Below are 16,337 nucleotides of genomic sequence, written 5' to 3' on the forward strand. Positions count from 1 at the left end.
TGCTGGGAATAAACAGTTTCTTCCTGCAACAGGTTTTGCTGAAAATTTATCATATGAAAAACATTAGAGGTGTCACCAACAAAACAGCTTCTCCAGCTGAACTGCTTGCCTAGAGCTCACTGCAGAAGGGTGGAAAGTCATCATGTGCTGAGAAAATAATCACCATAACATTTCATTTCCTCTTTGCCTCCCTGCTCTTTGCAAATGAAAATGGCAGCGAGAGTTTGCTGATGTAGAGAACTCAACAAAGGAGGTTCTTCGTAAGAACTTGACTTAGTGAAATGGGGAGTGATGGATGTATATCACGTTCTCAGCACTGTTCCTATAGTTACTGGTCTTCTGAATCTGGAAACTCTCCCTCGATCTCCAGCGTAGGAATCAATGTAACCCTGGTGAGTGGAGGTGGGCACAGGGATTGGAAAACTATTTCCTACAGAACTAAACGAAATACAGAAAAACAGAGTTAAATATTCAGGATGTTTCAAGGACATAGTTTTTGTTACTGAGGAAATTCAATGGCATCCCCACAGATTTTACAAGCCTTGTTATAAAGACAAAGACATTCTGATCGAATCAACCCTCTCTAGGATTGTAGGAGATAAAACACCCCTCTGGACTCAGTTACAGGATCAATTTTCTGTGATTTAAGTATTCACTATGCATCAAATAGTTGTACACTAAGTTATCAAATGCATACTCTTAGCCAATAGCAAAACCAGTTAGAGTAAACCTTGGCAATATTTAAGTTAATTCTTTTGAGTACGTATTTGGAACAGGCTGAAAGAGCGAGTGGAGTTTTACTGTTATTCAGTTGTGGTAATTCACTAAACCACAGTAACTCAATTGTGTATCAGATCTTTAGCGGCTCATCTAATTATGTAAACATGGCTAAATGCATAATTATCACTTCTTGCATATTGCAACTGCACACTTACCTTTTAAATTCACAGTCCCCATATCTTTCTAAATATCCAAATGATAGAAAAATTATAGCACATTTATGTGAGAGGCTGGATTATATCAGAATTTTTCTCATATTTTTCCTGTCAAAATAAAATTATTTATTTTATTATATTTAAATGAGAATTCTACATATAAGTAAAAACAAAACAAAACAAAAAACCAAGCCTGTCCTTGAATACCCTTGTATCCACAAGGTACAACTTGGGTACAAGCTCTACCCAGGTTACTTGCTGCTTTGAGCAGTACTGCACAGCTTTTCTGAAGATGGATGCAAGCACAGGGACTGTTTGTTTCAAGGTTGCCATTAAGAAGGAACAAGATCAATGGTGTAGGTCAACACAGGAACTAGTAGAGGAATGCAGCACCTGGATGCAGGATGTAGCAAGTAATATTTACGCCTACCAGGCTATCCATTTTGTACAGCCTGCAGTGTATATAATTTCTCAGGGCAGATCTGCCATTACACACATCATGCAGCAAGTGTAAACAGAAAGATTTATCAGCACATTAACAAATGACTTGACGAAGAACAAACAAATATTTCCCCTAGTAAAATTAAAATTAGATGTCAGTGGCCTGGCTGCCAAATGTTCAGCTGCAGTCACATTAGTTTGTACCGAGAGCAAGAAGCAGATCCTTTTTCAACAATTCTAAGTCTCCTGGGGGTCAAGCTGTGGAAAGGGGACCCACAGATAGATGGGAGAGTAAGCAGACAAGACAACAAAGAGGCAAATGGAGAAAATAAATAAAAGGTTACTGGCATTAGCAGAAATCTATTTGTTCTGCAAAAGATTGTAAGGTATCAACTTAGCGTGTGTAATTATTGATTGAATTGCCAGTGACGTTGAGCACTGCCGCTGTTGTGAATACCAAAAAAATATGCTTAGTTATGTGTGATTGTCAAAACTTCTTTCAAATACTATAGAGAACTATGGCTAAAATCACAGACTCAGAGTGACACACTGGCATGGAGTCTGGTTTAAGCCCAGCCTAACCACTTCAGACACATGAACACCTTTTTTACAAGATCTTTCTGCAAGCTTGTTCTTCTCTAGATGAAAAACAAGAACAAGTTAAAACTTTCACCCTTCCCAAGCTTGCATTATAACTAGAAAAGAAGTAGTGGGTGTTCTTATCACTGTATACAATACATTCACAGTAAGTAACATCCAACATAAAGGGACTCTGTCCTTCCAGTTTCCCTGTATGAAATCTAGCTAGTAGGTTCTTCTGCTGGAAAAATTATTTTCTTTTAAAACTGCTGCAAAGTGAAATGGCTGTTCCAAATGCAGAAATGCGCCATGGGTGCATTTAACTTCCAAAATCCCATCTCTCTTCATGGGCATCTATAAATCTCTGCCCTTTAGACCAGAACTATCATGCATCCCAGCTTGTTAAGCCCTTTTAATTTAATGTCACACATTTATTTGGAAATACTGTAGCAGAAAAGCTTCAAAAGCATTACTTTGGCATTATTACACTGTGAGAAATGAAGGTGGTTTGGGGTCTTCTGGCCTAATTAGATTCCATTTTGTTCAGTCATCCTCAAACGAAACTCCTATTTTCAAAGGATTTTGTGAACAGGGTGCTAATGAAATAGAATTTATAGTATTTATGGGGCAACAGTATAAATGGAATTTAATAGCCAAGTGCCAGCAGGGAACCGTCTGATTTTTATCAAATGCTGATTAGCAACCAAGGATTTCTGGTGAGATAATGAGCCCTGGACTGGCTTCTATCCAGTTTTTGACACTAGCACCAATGTACATCTGCTAATTGATAGAGGAATACATATAATAACTGAACTTCAACTAATTAGTAGAGATTTAACCAAGTCATTGAAGTTTATACCTTTGAAATTTACAAAAACATTAAAAGTCAGATAATCACCACAGGCACTTAACATACACCTCAGTTTATCCTATGCAAATAAATTAAGAGAGAAATTTCCTGAACTGGGTCATCCTCATGAAACTGCAATGTGTTACAATAACTTCCATCAATCCAAACCTAGGAACAAAAAAAGGAATCCATGCCAACCTGAGTGAACCCTGCACATTTAGAGTGATTTCAGATCCTCATAACTGGGTCTGCCTGTGAACTTCATCATCAGGTCCTCAAAGTTCAAGTGATCAGAGCAAAATAAATGAATTCTGAGAACTTTAACAGCTGGATCCACCTCTATCTTCACTGAGAAGGTCACTACACTGAAACATGAGAGCTGATGTCAGACACTCACTAGTACAGCCAAGCACAAGGATATATGCATTTCTAGAAACAAGACCTCAAGCTTCTATGTTTTGTATTGTAATGAAATTTTGTCTCCACCTAAGAAATCCCCAAAACATTTCATTTTTCCAAGTGCTGATACACATTTAAAAATCTCTGACTCCACTTACATAATTGCAAAACTTTTCACTACAAATCTCAAGGTCTGTAAAAATGAAATTCAGATCATCTTGACCTGATTCAAGGTGGCCAGAAAAACAGCCTGTACAAAATCACAGTCCTGAGCAGAGAGGCAGAGAGGAGACACAGAAGGTACAAGAGAACAGTGACCTTAGCACAACATTACTGTGAACTAACTGGGCAGGAACTGACAGCATTTGAATTACTCTGTAGTATTTGCCAATATGGAACTTTTCACATCATGTTCGTTGCAAAGTACTTTGAAGATTAAACTACAGTGAATTCACTATGGAGTGGTGATAGATAAACACAAGCATAGGGAAAACTACTGGAGGTTGGCTAATGCCCTGCAGCTTTTTCTTACTTGTCTTTCCTTTTGCTTACCTACTGCTAAACCGTAAACAGATGAGAAATGGACTGCTTAACCTTATGAAGAAGATGGGCAAATACAGATAGCATATTAGAGTTTTCTGGAAATTTTTCTCTAAAATCCTTTTGGACCTTCAAGATCTTCTCCAAAATCTGTAGTAATGGCATGATCTACTACTGGAATCTCCTGTAAAGAATCTTTCAAGATCTGTCTCCTTAAGTACTTCAAAAAAAAAAATTAAAAAAAAAAAAATGTGTTAACCCGTCTCCAAAATCTAAATGAAATGTTATTGCCATGATGACCTTCTGCATAGCTCAGAAAAAATTCGCTTCTGTACCTACAGAGTGTAGCCTGCAGCTAACCTAATTTTGCTAATTAACTTGGTTCCCATAAGGCGCACAGTGACTACAACAGTGACTAACAGATGGTTCTTCACCTTCTTCCAGCAGCAAGATAATGTATATGAGATGTCTGTGAGCTGTGCTTCTCTTCTGAACTCCATAGAAGGACTGAACATCAGGGAGATCTGTGCTTTCTTAATGCTGCGATGAATATTTTTTTCTTGTTGTGTTCTCAGGAGAAAAGTGCACTTGTCAGTGACTGTATCCTGCTTTCCCTGCGGTTTCTCCTAAGTGGAGATTTTTAAAGTACAGTAGCCATGTTCATTGCATGTAAGGACTGTTGGGCTTGAAAGCCTTCAGGAAAGAAAACTTTTTATCCTTTGTATTTTCACTAGCTCCGTTTTTCATTAAGAAAAACAAGACAAAACAACAAACATAAACTTGTACAAAGCCAAGTACTTAGTTGTTTTACACCAAGCAGATATACCAGTGTCGTGTATAACTTGCCAGTTGCTCTGCAGAGTGCTGCCCTGGGACTCCTGCAGTTGGCTGCAACGAGCCAGCTACTATGTCTAGAGGGAAGTGTTTACTTGGACCAAATTGGCATTGTCCTCTTATGTGCAGATCCCCTGAAACTCTTCTCATGGTTGGAGGGTTTGGATGAATTTCACATTATTTCCGTCTTCTTTATAATTGAGAACAAGATTTTGAGTGTGCATGAATATTCATTGGTAACACAGAACAACTTCTGAACAGCAATTTTAATTTATCAAGCAGCATATGGATCTAACTGGAGACAGTAAATGGCAAAAGGTTTGCAGCAATGAGTAGCTTCATGGGGTTTCTAGCTCTTTTGAACTTTTGACCAGTGAGAAATATCTCTGGTGTAAAAGTGAAGGATATGCATATAAGACACTGTTTCATAGTCTTTCATCTTTGTACAAAAGCAGAAAGCCAGAATGTGTCTTGAGTGTGTGAAGAACAGGGATAGTCCCATTACTGATCACCATTCCAATTTATACTCTGCTGGATACGTGCTTAACAAGTCAGAGCTAGCAGGTTTAAAAGCTACTGTAATGAAGGGAGGGAGCGTGCGAGTAATGTCAGGGATGTAACATATGACTATCAAAGTATTCATTTAGAGAATTTCAGAATAAAATGCATTTCACTCTGTAACAATGCATAAAGGCTGTATTATGAACTTGTAGTGGATCAAAGGGCACAGGAAAAATATAAGCCCTTTACACTTCTAAGAGGGCTTTTCTAATTTAGGTTCAGAACTTCAGGGAGAAATAAGAATTTTCACCCCCCAGTCTGTCTCATTCTATCTGTATCTGGGGTTTCATTTAAGTCCTTTCTAAAATTAAGTCCTTTCTCTACAGTTTTTAGATTAATTTTCCTGTAGAACCTTTGCAAATCACTTCCTCTTACACCTATGAGTGATATCCAAGAGGCCTTCTTTCCTATGAAAAGTTAAATGACAGGAGGCTACAGAAGAGCATTCTTTTTTGCATACAACTGTTTCCGTTTATTTTCCACACGTGCCTTTGAATAAAGACATTGTCTCTGACTTCAGATTTTGTAAATAATAACAGTGAGAAAAGAGCATACGATCATATAATAAAATGGGTAAGAGCTATCAAAGGCAACTATTTAGTAAAATATTCCTAGTATAGAAAATTCAAGACAGATGAAAAGCATATATAGCATTAGAGAGATCTTTGCATGCAAAGTGATTTACGGAAAGTAGATTCCAGTCATTCAGTCACTACAGTCTTATTTCATTTGGCCTTGCTTAGAAAGCAAGTGCATTATATTTTTAAATTGCATGATGAACAGCCTCATTACAAGTGTGGCTATTTGACCTACTGTGTTGGGTCTGTCTGAGCTGGAGTCACCTTTTCCCTGCAGCAGCCCGCACAGTGCTGTGCTCTGCACTCGTAGCTGGAACAGCACTGGTATCACTCCAGTGTTGTGTCTATTGCTGCATAGTGCTGGCACAGCATCAGGACTCCTAAGCCCCCAAGAGCCAGCAGGCTGGGGGTGGGCAAGTGATGGGGAGGGGACATTGCCGGGGCAGCTGACCTAAACCAACCAAAGGGATATTCCATAACACCTGATGTCACACTCAGCAATAAAAGGGGGGGCTCTCGTGGGGGAGGGGGCTGTTCCTCCTGAACAACCACTACGCGTTTGAGGCCCTGCTTCCCAGGACGTGGCCAAACACCGCTCGCTGATGGGAAGTAGAGAATAATTTTTCTCTCTCTCTGTGCTTCCGCGTGGACTGATTGTTTCTTTTGTATCTGTTTCTCCTTCCCATTCCCTTTCCCTTTAATTAAACCTTTCTCATCTCAAACCTCGAGTTCTCTGTGTTGTATTTTCTCCCCCTCCTTCTGAGGAGAGGGGGAGTGAGAGAGCGGTTGTGGTGGAGCTTGGCTGCCCACCTGAGTAAAACCACCACACCTACAATGAAATATACTTTTTGTCACCCAACTTGGGCATCAGAAGTTGTTGGTCACAAGCCATAGCCTGAATATGTTTCATTCTGAAAGCAGGTGACAGCTGTTGCTCATTTGAATTACATATTTGGAAATTCCTTTACAGGTAATCAAGACAATTTGGAACGTACATGATATGAATGTTTTTTATCGACAGCATGTGCTATATGTGTGCTACTAAGTTAGGAAAATGTTGGCGATATACTGGAGAAATGTTGCAGAATCTAAGCAGTGAACCTTTCCAACATAGCTGTGACCTAAAGGTAAAACTACACGGTATTTTCAAGAGCAGCACTTCTAGATATTTGCTATTGGTTTTGTATTCTTCTAATTTAAGAATGCAAAACTCAAAGAGAGAGAGAGAGGGAGGTTGTACATGTTGAACATCAGTTCTGCTGCAATCACATAAGGTCATAAAACCTTGAGAAATTCGGAATGTTTGTATCTTACATCTTTCCTTGCTAATTGAATCTGGATACTGTTGGAGATTATATTCTGGATTAAATTAATTTCCAATTTCATTCAGCCTGAAAGCTCCTGTGATTCCTATGCTTGATACTGCAGTAAGAGCTACTTCAGCAGGTCAAAGAGGAAACAACAAAGGGAAAACTGGGATGAACAGAATGTTAAGAAACTTGCTGGAAGAGGTGGAGTTTTACAGCTGCAGCTTTTGTTAAATTCATTATTTCACATTCATATTTTATGACTTTTTAAACATTCTTTCTCTGTTGTACACTGCAGAAGAAAGGCACAATCTTAACTTGCTAGTAACGGCCTGTTTTGGCTTTCAAGTACTGGATTGTTTCTGTTTTTGTGAGTTTTGTTGTTGGGATTTTTTTTTTTTGGGGGGGGGGGCAGGGGAGTTATCAACATGTCCAATGACTTTTCTTTCATTCTATCAACAACTTTTACTGACAGAAATGACATTAAAATCTGACATCAACATTCTTGCAATATATTTTGCTATATTTACTGAATCTTTTTTCATCAAAATAGAGAGACTGTCAGAACAATGGACGTCTGCTGCACTTTCTATTCCTGTTAGTATCAGTTGTATAACAGTATGCTATCTTGTGACTATATAATCACTGATATTTCCTTGCTCCCGCGGCATATTATTTTGACAAGTGCAGAAAAAATAGCATCAACAACATTCTATCTCCTTGGCACACTGAAAAATACAGAACAGAAACTGAACAAAATGAACACAGACTACTGAGACTTGGGTATCATACCACTGGGTTTTCATCATCCTCTAGTGACTACACAGACTTCTCTCCTGCCATATGTTCCACCTGCTACGGCTAGCTGGATAAACATTTTTTTTCAAAGCAGAACAAAAATTTACTATCTATGTGTTGCATAACCTTTAGGCTACACTTATTAATTTTCAGGTCTCCCCATCATATTCCTTCATAGGAACAATATATTTCAAGAAAGGCAAGCTAAGGTAAGGAAGAATTACCATAATACTCCAAAAGGACAGGTCCAAACATCTCATGACCACCGCCTGAATGCTTGCTGTCACTACTAGGTCTCCTCCACATTCAGTGAAAAAGTATTTTTTAAAAAATCAAACTGCTTTGAAGCTTAATTATATTATGGAAGGAGCACTGGCAGAAGCAGGAGACTTGCCCTTATTCTCTAAATAGAATGGAAGAATGTTTGCTGGACTGCTTCCTTCCTGACTTCCCATTCTTGTGAGCCTTCTCTGCCTTTAAAAAGGATTTTGGATTTTTGAAAACATAGAGCTATATTCATTTACTGTAATTGAATACAGAAATAGAATATTGATTTCCACAGACTAATTAGACACAGCCCATCCATTTACATGAATATATGTCTTAACAGGCACAGAAAATTGCAGCGACTATGCTTGAATATTGGGCACTCAATTTCATTCAGCCAGGCTTTTGAAGTGATGAAAACCAAGGCATTGGATTTAGAATTTAAGCTTCTCTGAAATCTTTCCTGCCTTGGTTTATTACCATTGACAAACCATCTTTGCTTTGTTTATAACGTTCACTGAGTAATACAAAGGCCTGATACATATTATACTTGAGATAGGCTAGTTACATGATAAATGGAGTTCATTTTTCTTATGTTGTTAATTTAAAGACTAGTAATGTATTGCTATACCAAATAAGCTGCTGTGTTCTCTGAGTCTTTGACCATATATCCTTAGTACAGAGGTTATTTTTTATTTCTATTGCACCACTGTGTACATAGCTTCTTACAATTACTGGTTATATGACAGGAGAAAGATTTCAGTCAATCATGGCCAAGAAGAAAAATGTTATTGTCTCACCTCTGCTGATAGTTTTATTAGCATTGGGCTAAATTCATTCCTAGGTAATGTCATTGATTCCAATGGCACTACAGCAGCAATGAATTATGTGCTCACATCCCATTTATTTATCTGTCCTTTCAGAGTTAGCTACCACAGCTTATCTCTTCTGTGTCCTGAAGATAGACAGTCCAATTTCTAGGGTGCCTTATTTAAGGAGTGGAAGAATACAGCTCTTTTCACTTTGTACTAAATTAACTCAGCTAAATTTCTTAGACATTAGCCTCATTACCAATAAGCTGAAAAGCACTTCAACTCTGCATTCACTGCATATTTTGGTTATTTCCATCAGACGGAACAGCCTTAAAAGAATGCCTTTACTCCCTGAGTACCCAAAAGCCTGCTACTTGGGCCTTCTGCCCTACAGACCTGGATTCAAGACCCTACAAATTAGGAAGGGTCTCTCACACTATAGAAGAGTGAATGCTCTACAGCAGGGGCTTTGGATGATGAGGGACAACTGCACATCAGTCAGCCTTGCCAAGTATTATACCCAGCTGCTTTCTCTGCTAAGCCCCAAGACACAGCCCTGCAAACAGCTATCAGATTGACTAACAGACAGAAGAGAAAGATAGCTTTGAAAATCCCATGGGGACTTCGATAGGAATAATTTCTTTAGGAAGCTTGGCAGATTCAGCATTTACAAGATACATGTTTCCTTTCAAGCATCTAAGCTCCAAGAAATTTTTACTTCCAAGAAGTATGTGTTTAGGGATCCCAGCAGTGCTTCAGTATTCTTCCCAGACTTGAAAGTGATAGATGCTTTCACAGAAATCCAGAGACTTCACTGATGTATAAAAGGATAGGGTTTGGAGATTGGAGTCATGGCTTTATTTTGACAACTAACTACAAAAGCTCTTAAGTTTCCCATCCTCAAGTGACAAGCAAATCTTAAATAACAAAGATATCTAGGAGGCAATGTTGCTGCTTCTTTGATCTGGTCAGAAGAATGAAGGTCCCTTTTTTTCTTTAAGTCTAACACCTGTCATTTTGTAGTGATTTCAGGTTAATTGCTACTTATATTTGGAATTCATTACCTACTAAATTTGACTGGTTGATGAACTGCTTATGGCAAGCTAGGAAATGTGTAACTGGGTCAGTGAGAGCAAAAGTTGGTGCTCTTAATAGAAGCTTTTAGAAGACAGAGCATTAAATCCAGTTCAGTGAGTGTTATGTTTCTAAAGGTTTGTTGTCCATTTAGCTTTTTTAGCAAGAAACATCCAGTATCTTTTCTTGAACAGGGAAGCACATCACTACCTTTCTTACTTTATTTGATTAATGTAAATGATTTGCCTGCAGCAATCAGACTCTGTTTGCCGGGATAGTCATTATACAGTGACAGAGATTAGTGAGGTACTTAATCAAAGACAGCAGTGATTGATACTCCGTCAGTTTTGGTCTTTAATCAGTGAAGCTTTCATCCAATCATCAGCCATTAAAGAGTCTCATTTGTCTGATTGCTTTTGGAGTATTGGACTTAAAAAAGAAATATATAAAAGCAGGCTATAGCCTTCCTGTCACGGTACCCAGATATATGACTGTGGTTACTTTTTCAACTTAGTGCAGAGAGGGAAAATAATACATATCAACAATTATTTATACAGGGTGTTTGGGTGAGATGGTTGGGAACGGGACAGGGAATTTTTCAGTTCAGCTGTAGCGCACTAGTATAACTTAGCCTCAGGTCAACAATGACCAAAACTCATTTTCATTTGATAGCTCTTCGGAGGCCTCCTGGAAATGAGTTGGCGGTCTCAGTCCAATTCCTAGAAAGCAGTGAAGTTGCCAATAAATTTGTCACTTTTCATTTCATCTCATAATGGCCAACCTAGATTATAGGATGAACAAACTGACCAAAATAACTCAACTATCTTTCAGAAGGTTTATATAATTTAATATGTGACGTCATTTTGAGTGAGCAGTGCCTGGACATAATTTACTCTCAGCTTTCTATGCACATTAGCAACATGTCCAATCACTACAAAATGGAAGATGTGTCTCACAGTGTGTACCATGAAACTACATAAATCCCAAGCAATTCTTCAAGAGCTTTAAGACTCTCCCAGGTTTGATGAATTATGGTATAAACAAAGCCAAATTGGACTGTCAGGTAGTGTAGAATTATTACAGAGAAAGAACGCTCAATTTTGATGCATAGAGATCTGCAGAAACAGCTGGTGATAATTGCATGGTGGAGGTAGATCCACTATGAGGTGGAAATGTAAATAAAATGAAACTACAAGAGCCCTGAGATTGAAGTTCCTCTGAACAATCACCTTTGAATGGAATGGGAAGACAAAAAAATATCAATTATATAGCTGTAAGTATAAAAGGTTCTAAAAAGACAAGATACAGACTGACTGAACCTAACCACAGAATAGGAAAAACATTCTTGTTCCACTTTCTCAGAATTGTTCATTTTTTAGAAGGGGTGTCAGTGTCTGAAATTAGCACAATGGTAGGTGTAGTATCTCCAAGCAATATTGATACTCATTAGCACACACATTTTTCACAAGCAGAAGTACACAGACGGTTCTGAAAATCTGAGCGTTTAGCCAGAATGATTTGTCCCTAGAAATATGCCCTTATGCATATGATTGGTTAAAAGTGTACAAGAGTGAGTGAATTTACACAGGTAGAAAATCAGAGTATTCTGGAAATCCTGGACATTTATGTTAAATACCACTCAATTCTCACTAAATTAGGAAGACTGGAGGCAGATGGGGTTCCCGGAAATTGAATCAGATGGTGCCAGTTACAATTTAACTATGCAAAGAGATAAGACTGGAATGAGGCTTTGAGCTAAGGTCAGAGATGCCCATTATTTCAGCAGTGAAAGAAATACAGGTTTTGCCAGTGTAGATGGAGGTAGACACACTTTTCTTACTAATGTTGTCAGCAAAACCAAATCTTCACAGAATTCTGGAAAGCAGCTGGTTCAGTTATATCCCCAGGTCCCACAGTCATGTGACTCTGAGAATTGTCCATTAAAGAGATACCATACTCTTACTCTTGGGTCTGCGTTAATGTAGAGGAGATGCATGGGTATGAAAGTTTGGTGCTTGAAAAAGGGAGAAAATATTTATGTGTGGCAGATAAACCTGGTCCTTTCGAGTTGATCACACTGAATATTGATATCCTGCAAATCATTAAATTTATTCATGTTATTTATATTTCCACTGCTGGAATAAAAAATGATTATGTTTAGGAATGAAAGCATGATTTTTCTATCATTACAATCCTTCAAAACCATATAAATTACTACCAAAACCCGAAAGTTTTTGTTTCAGTTTTAAGTTGAACTTAAAAAAGGGTATATTGACTGTGTGTATTCCTGACTTCTGCAATTAAAAACAGGCATGGTGATAAGTGAAAGACTGTATCAAATTGCAGTGGAACAGTAAATCCACACTACTATGTCAGGTTGAATTTTAACCAAGATGACAAAACACGTAGTGACTGAACATCATTTTGTCCATAGACTTAGGAAACAAAATTGATAGAACTTGTCTACTTCCCAAACATGAGAGCTCTGATTCACACCACAGCAAACCAAGAGAAACCCTGCCAAAGCTGGCAACAGTTTTGCTATAAGAAAACTGGAAATCAGACTATTTTGGGACTTGATTATAAGAAGTAAAATGCTGAAGTCAATGAAGTTAGACTGATTCACACAAGCTATGGACCTATCCTAAAACTTACTCATTCAACTGAAGACAAACTCACTGCTTTGTACTGGTAGATGGCAGAAGGCTATAAAGCCTTTCTGGTTTTCTGCCTTCCCCAGCTATGCATCCACTTGAGACAGTTTTGTGGGCAGTACATAAGGAGTTTCCAGCTGCCAGCCTTACTCTTCCCAAGTAAACCTCTAATTTCCTGTATTGTCAGATGCAGTATTCTGTAAACAACTGTACCTCCCTCAGCAGACTCATTTAGTAACTCGCTAATGGTCTGTGCTATTACTCATCAATGCCGCATTTTCTTGCCAAGGCTCAAATGAGACTCACAAAGTGACAGAGGCTCATAATGAAACACATTTTCATGCACATAGCAAACTGAAAAGCGGGGGGATACACCTTTCTTTCATGTAACGAAATCTTCTGTAAAATTTAAGTCTCATGGTCCTTTCTTTCTCAGACTTAACAATACATAGCAGTTGTACACAACTTTTCATCAGTACATCTCAAATTGGTTTACAGCAGAGGTCAGCATCATTACAACAGTGGTCAAAGCTGAGTCTCTGGGGAACACACCAATTTTACCAGACTGCTGGTTCAGAATCATTTGATGTCGGAACAATACATTTGATGTTTTCAGTTCAAAGGAACTTTCCTTGCTGTCCCACCCTCACACCCTCACTTCACCTCCCCCAGCCCCCCGCCTACCAATTATAAACTTTCTGTGTTTTCCCCTTTCTCCTTCAGATAAGAGTAGTGCCCTCTTGGTCATCACCCCAGGTAGATGAACTTCACAAGGCGATTCACCTTGATTCACCTTAGGCAGTCCTTAAACGTTAATTGCTCTCCCTAGCCTGTCAAGTTAGCCACCTTCCTCTGGGTATTCTGAGTACAGCCAGATGTATGCAAAACCCAGCAACAGATTCCTACAATATAGAAATATATCCTTGTTTTTCCTCACGTTATTTACATTGCAAAAGCATCCAAAGATCACAATGTAACAGCCCTTAACATTTGATTTCATTGCAGAGATGACTTAGCCAAAGAATTTTCTACTTTGTTTAAACTATAGCATGGTTTATGACCATTATTTCTTATACTATTGCTTACAGGATTGCTTACATATTGTTGCTACATATGGATATAAGGAACACAGAATCATACAGGGACATATTCTCCAGAGTTCCAATATATGACACTCAACACTTGAAGGAAATAAAACTTTGAACAGGTTTCCTGACCCAGCAAAAGAACACTTAAGTGTCATCAGATGTTGTAACACACATTGTCAAATATGGGGTTGGCCTATTGACCCTCAGCTGTCCAAATGCACTGGCAACTATTTATGGCACAGCACTTTGGGATATTTTCTTTATGACTGTCATTAACATTTATGTATTTTCATCAGAATGATTCTGTAAAAGTGAAAAGATTCATAAGATTCAAACAACTGGTCTTGAACATGTAGGCCGCATGAATCATCTGCTCTGGGGCCTCCTCTCAGTTAATCTGCTACAGCATTATAAATAGCAACAGTAATCATAACAAAATATATTCATTTCAGCAAACAATTTAACTGTATGCTCAAATTCCTTTTTACTGAGAAACTGTACAGATAGCACTGAGACCTTAGAGTTTGTATTAACATTGGTGGCCAAATTTCCATAGTTTTCAAAAATTAGGTTAATTTGGGCTGCTTTTGAAAATCATGTTCTTATACATACCCTTAAATACAGTTTTATTACAGACTTGAAGTTAAGTGTGTGCTGAAGCATCCTGCTGAATGTATAAGATGGTGTGACAGCACTGCATACAGCTGTGCATCCCTGACAGTCTTGGGTTTGTATCCGTTGAGGGCAATGGATGTGTGTCCCACCACAGCTAAATAAACACTATCAGCTTGCTTGTGAGACACTAACTCCAGCTTGTCTTGATGCATTCAGAACATGCTGAATTTTGGGAAGAAGGAACCAAAGACAGTCAGACTTTTGATATCACAGAATATCAGGGGAAATCAACATTTCTTTTCACATTTGTTTTTGTTCAAATGCACCACACGCCCATAGACATGTTAAACATCCTTGCAAATGGTCACACACAATGTGTGGTGCTTCAACAACATTACTTCCACAGCCAAAGGTGCTATAACTAACTACACTGCTAACTCTAAAGAAAGACGTGTACAACTTTCAGGTAAGAGCATCACTGGAAAATGAAACTCAGTGATTCTAGCACTTGATGTACACATGTGATAGTAGGGGATCGCATGAACTCTCCCTGCTAAAACGGTGGGAGAAATTTAATCAGCTAGAAGAGTTTAGGTCTTCACTGAGTTTCACAATGAAATTTTACTGAATCAAACTGGGCTTGAACTAACTTCAGAATTCGCAGCTATGTGCTCAAAAATTAGAGTAAGGTTTTTAAAATATTTTTATAAGCAAATTAGTTTCATGCCTTCAAAAACATTTAAAAGGAAATAAGGGTATATTAATCTACGGGTTCTAAGGTCATTCTTCATGAAATTCTGTATAATTAACTGTTGAATCATTACCCACCAGCTAAACAAAATCCATAGATTTTATACAATCTGTAATTAGATAAAAGAAGCCAGCTTAGATCACAAATTCCTCCCCATCTCCTCCTGATTCAGAAGGTATATTTCAGTGTTTACACCTTATTTAAAAAAGGACAAGTCCCTGCCTAATTTGCCAGATATTAAATATACACCCAGTGGCAGAATAAGTTTACTGGAATTTCTGAGATTTCTGAGGAGAGTATAGATTTTAATCAATTGGCATATCCCTGAGGATATGATCTCAAGTGTTCTTTTATGTGGAAGAGAGAAAATATAACACCTACAAAGCTTCTTTAGACTGGGTTTCTAATTTCCATGGGTCTGGTACAGAAGAAATGAAAAAAATCTGAAATGAATGCACACAACATGTGTTCAGATGCCAGCAACTCATGGACACCATGGACAATGCAGTATTAAATTCTGATCTCCTAAGGAGGGTGGGGGGTATTGTGCCTAATACCCTAACAGATTCCCAATAAAAGAAAGGGGAAAGACTTTTTCATGGGTCCACATGAATGTGCAATATGTTAGTAATCCTCAAAATTATTGTTTTCCCATTCATGAATACGTGACATTTTTTGATTTGAATTTGATCAATCCATAAAAATAGCAGGCATATAGCTACCCTGAATCTGAGTTAAGATTGTCAGTGTTAACAAAGGATTTTGTTAAAAATGAAAAATAAAAAGGTAGCACAAACTGTAGTCTCTGATCACCACAAAATATAGTTGTATGTTACTGCCACTTGTAGTGGGTTTACATGGCAAGGTTTTGGTAGCAGGGGGCCATAGGGGTGGTTTCTGTGAGAAAGATCTAGAAGCTGCCCCATGTTTGGGAAGGGCCCCATTGCTTTCCAGAGCCGAGCCAATAAGCGATGTTTTGTGCCTCTGTGAGAGCATATTTAAGACAGGGGAAAAAAGGCTGCGCCACACAGCAGCTGGGAGAGTGAGAGGAGTGAGGAACAGCCTTGCAGGCGCCAAGGAGGGGGAGAGGTGCTCCAGGCGCCGGAGCAGAAGTCCCCTGCAGCCTGTGGTGAGGCCCATGGTGAAGCAGGATGTCCCCCTGCAGCCCATGGAGTACCACGGTGGAGCAGGGTTCCACGCTGCAGCCCGTGGAGGAGACCACGGTGGAGCAGGTGGCCCTGCACCGACGGAGGC

The 16,337-nt window shown here is 38.6% G+C and overlaps 1 long non-coding RNA gene across 1 annotated transcript in view; it reads right to left on the reverse strand.

The window, feature by feature from the left end:
* LOC139999238 (uncharacterized) overlaps nt 1-16,337 on the reverse strand; it is a 174,933-nt gene that overhangs the window by 21,068 nt on the left and 137,528 nt on the right. The window lies entirely within an intron of this gene.

Source organism: Anas platyrhynchos, chromosome 21, assembly GCF_047663525.1.
Source record: "Anas platyrhynchos isolate ZD024472 breed Pekin duck chromosome 21, IASCAAS_PekinDuck_T2T, whole genome shotgun sequence".
In the NCBI taxonomy this organism is placed as follows: domain Eukaryota; kingdom Metazoa; phylum Chordata; class Aves; order Anseriformes; family Anatidae; genus Anas; species Anas platyrhynchos.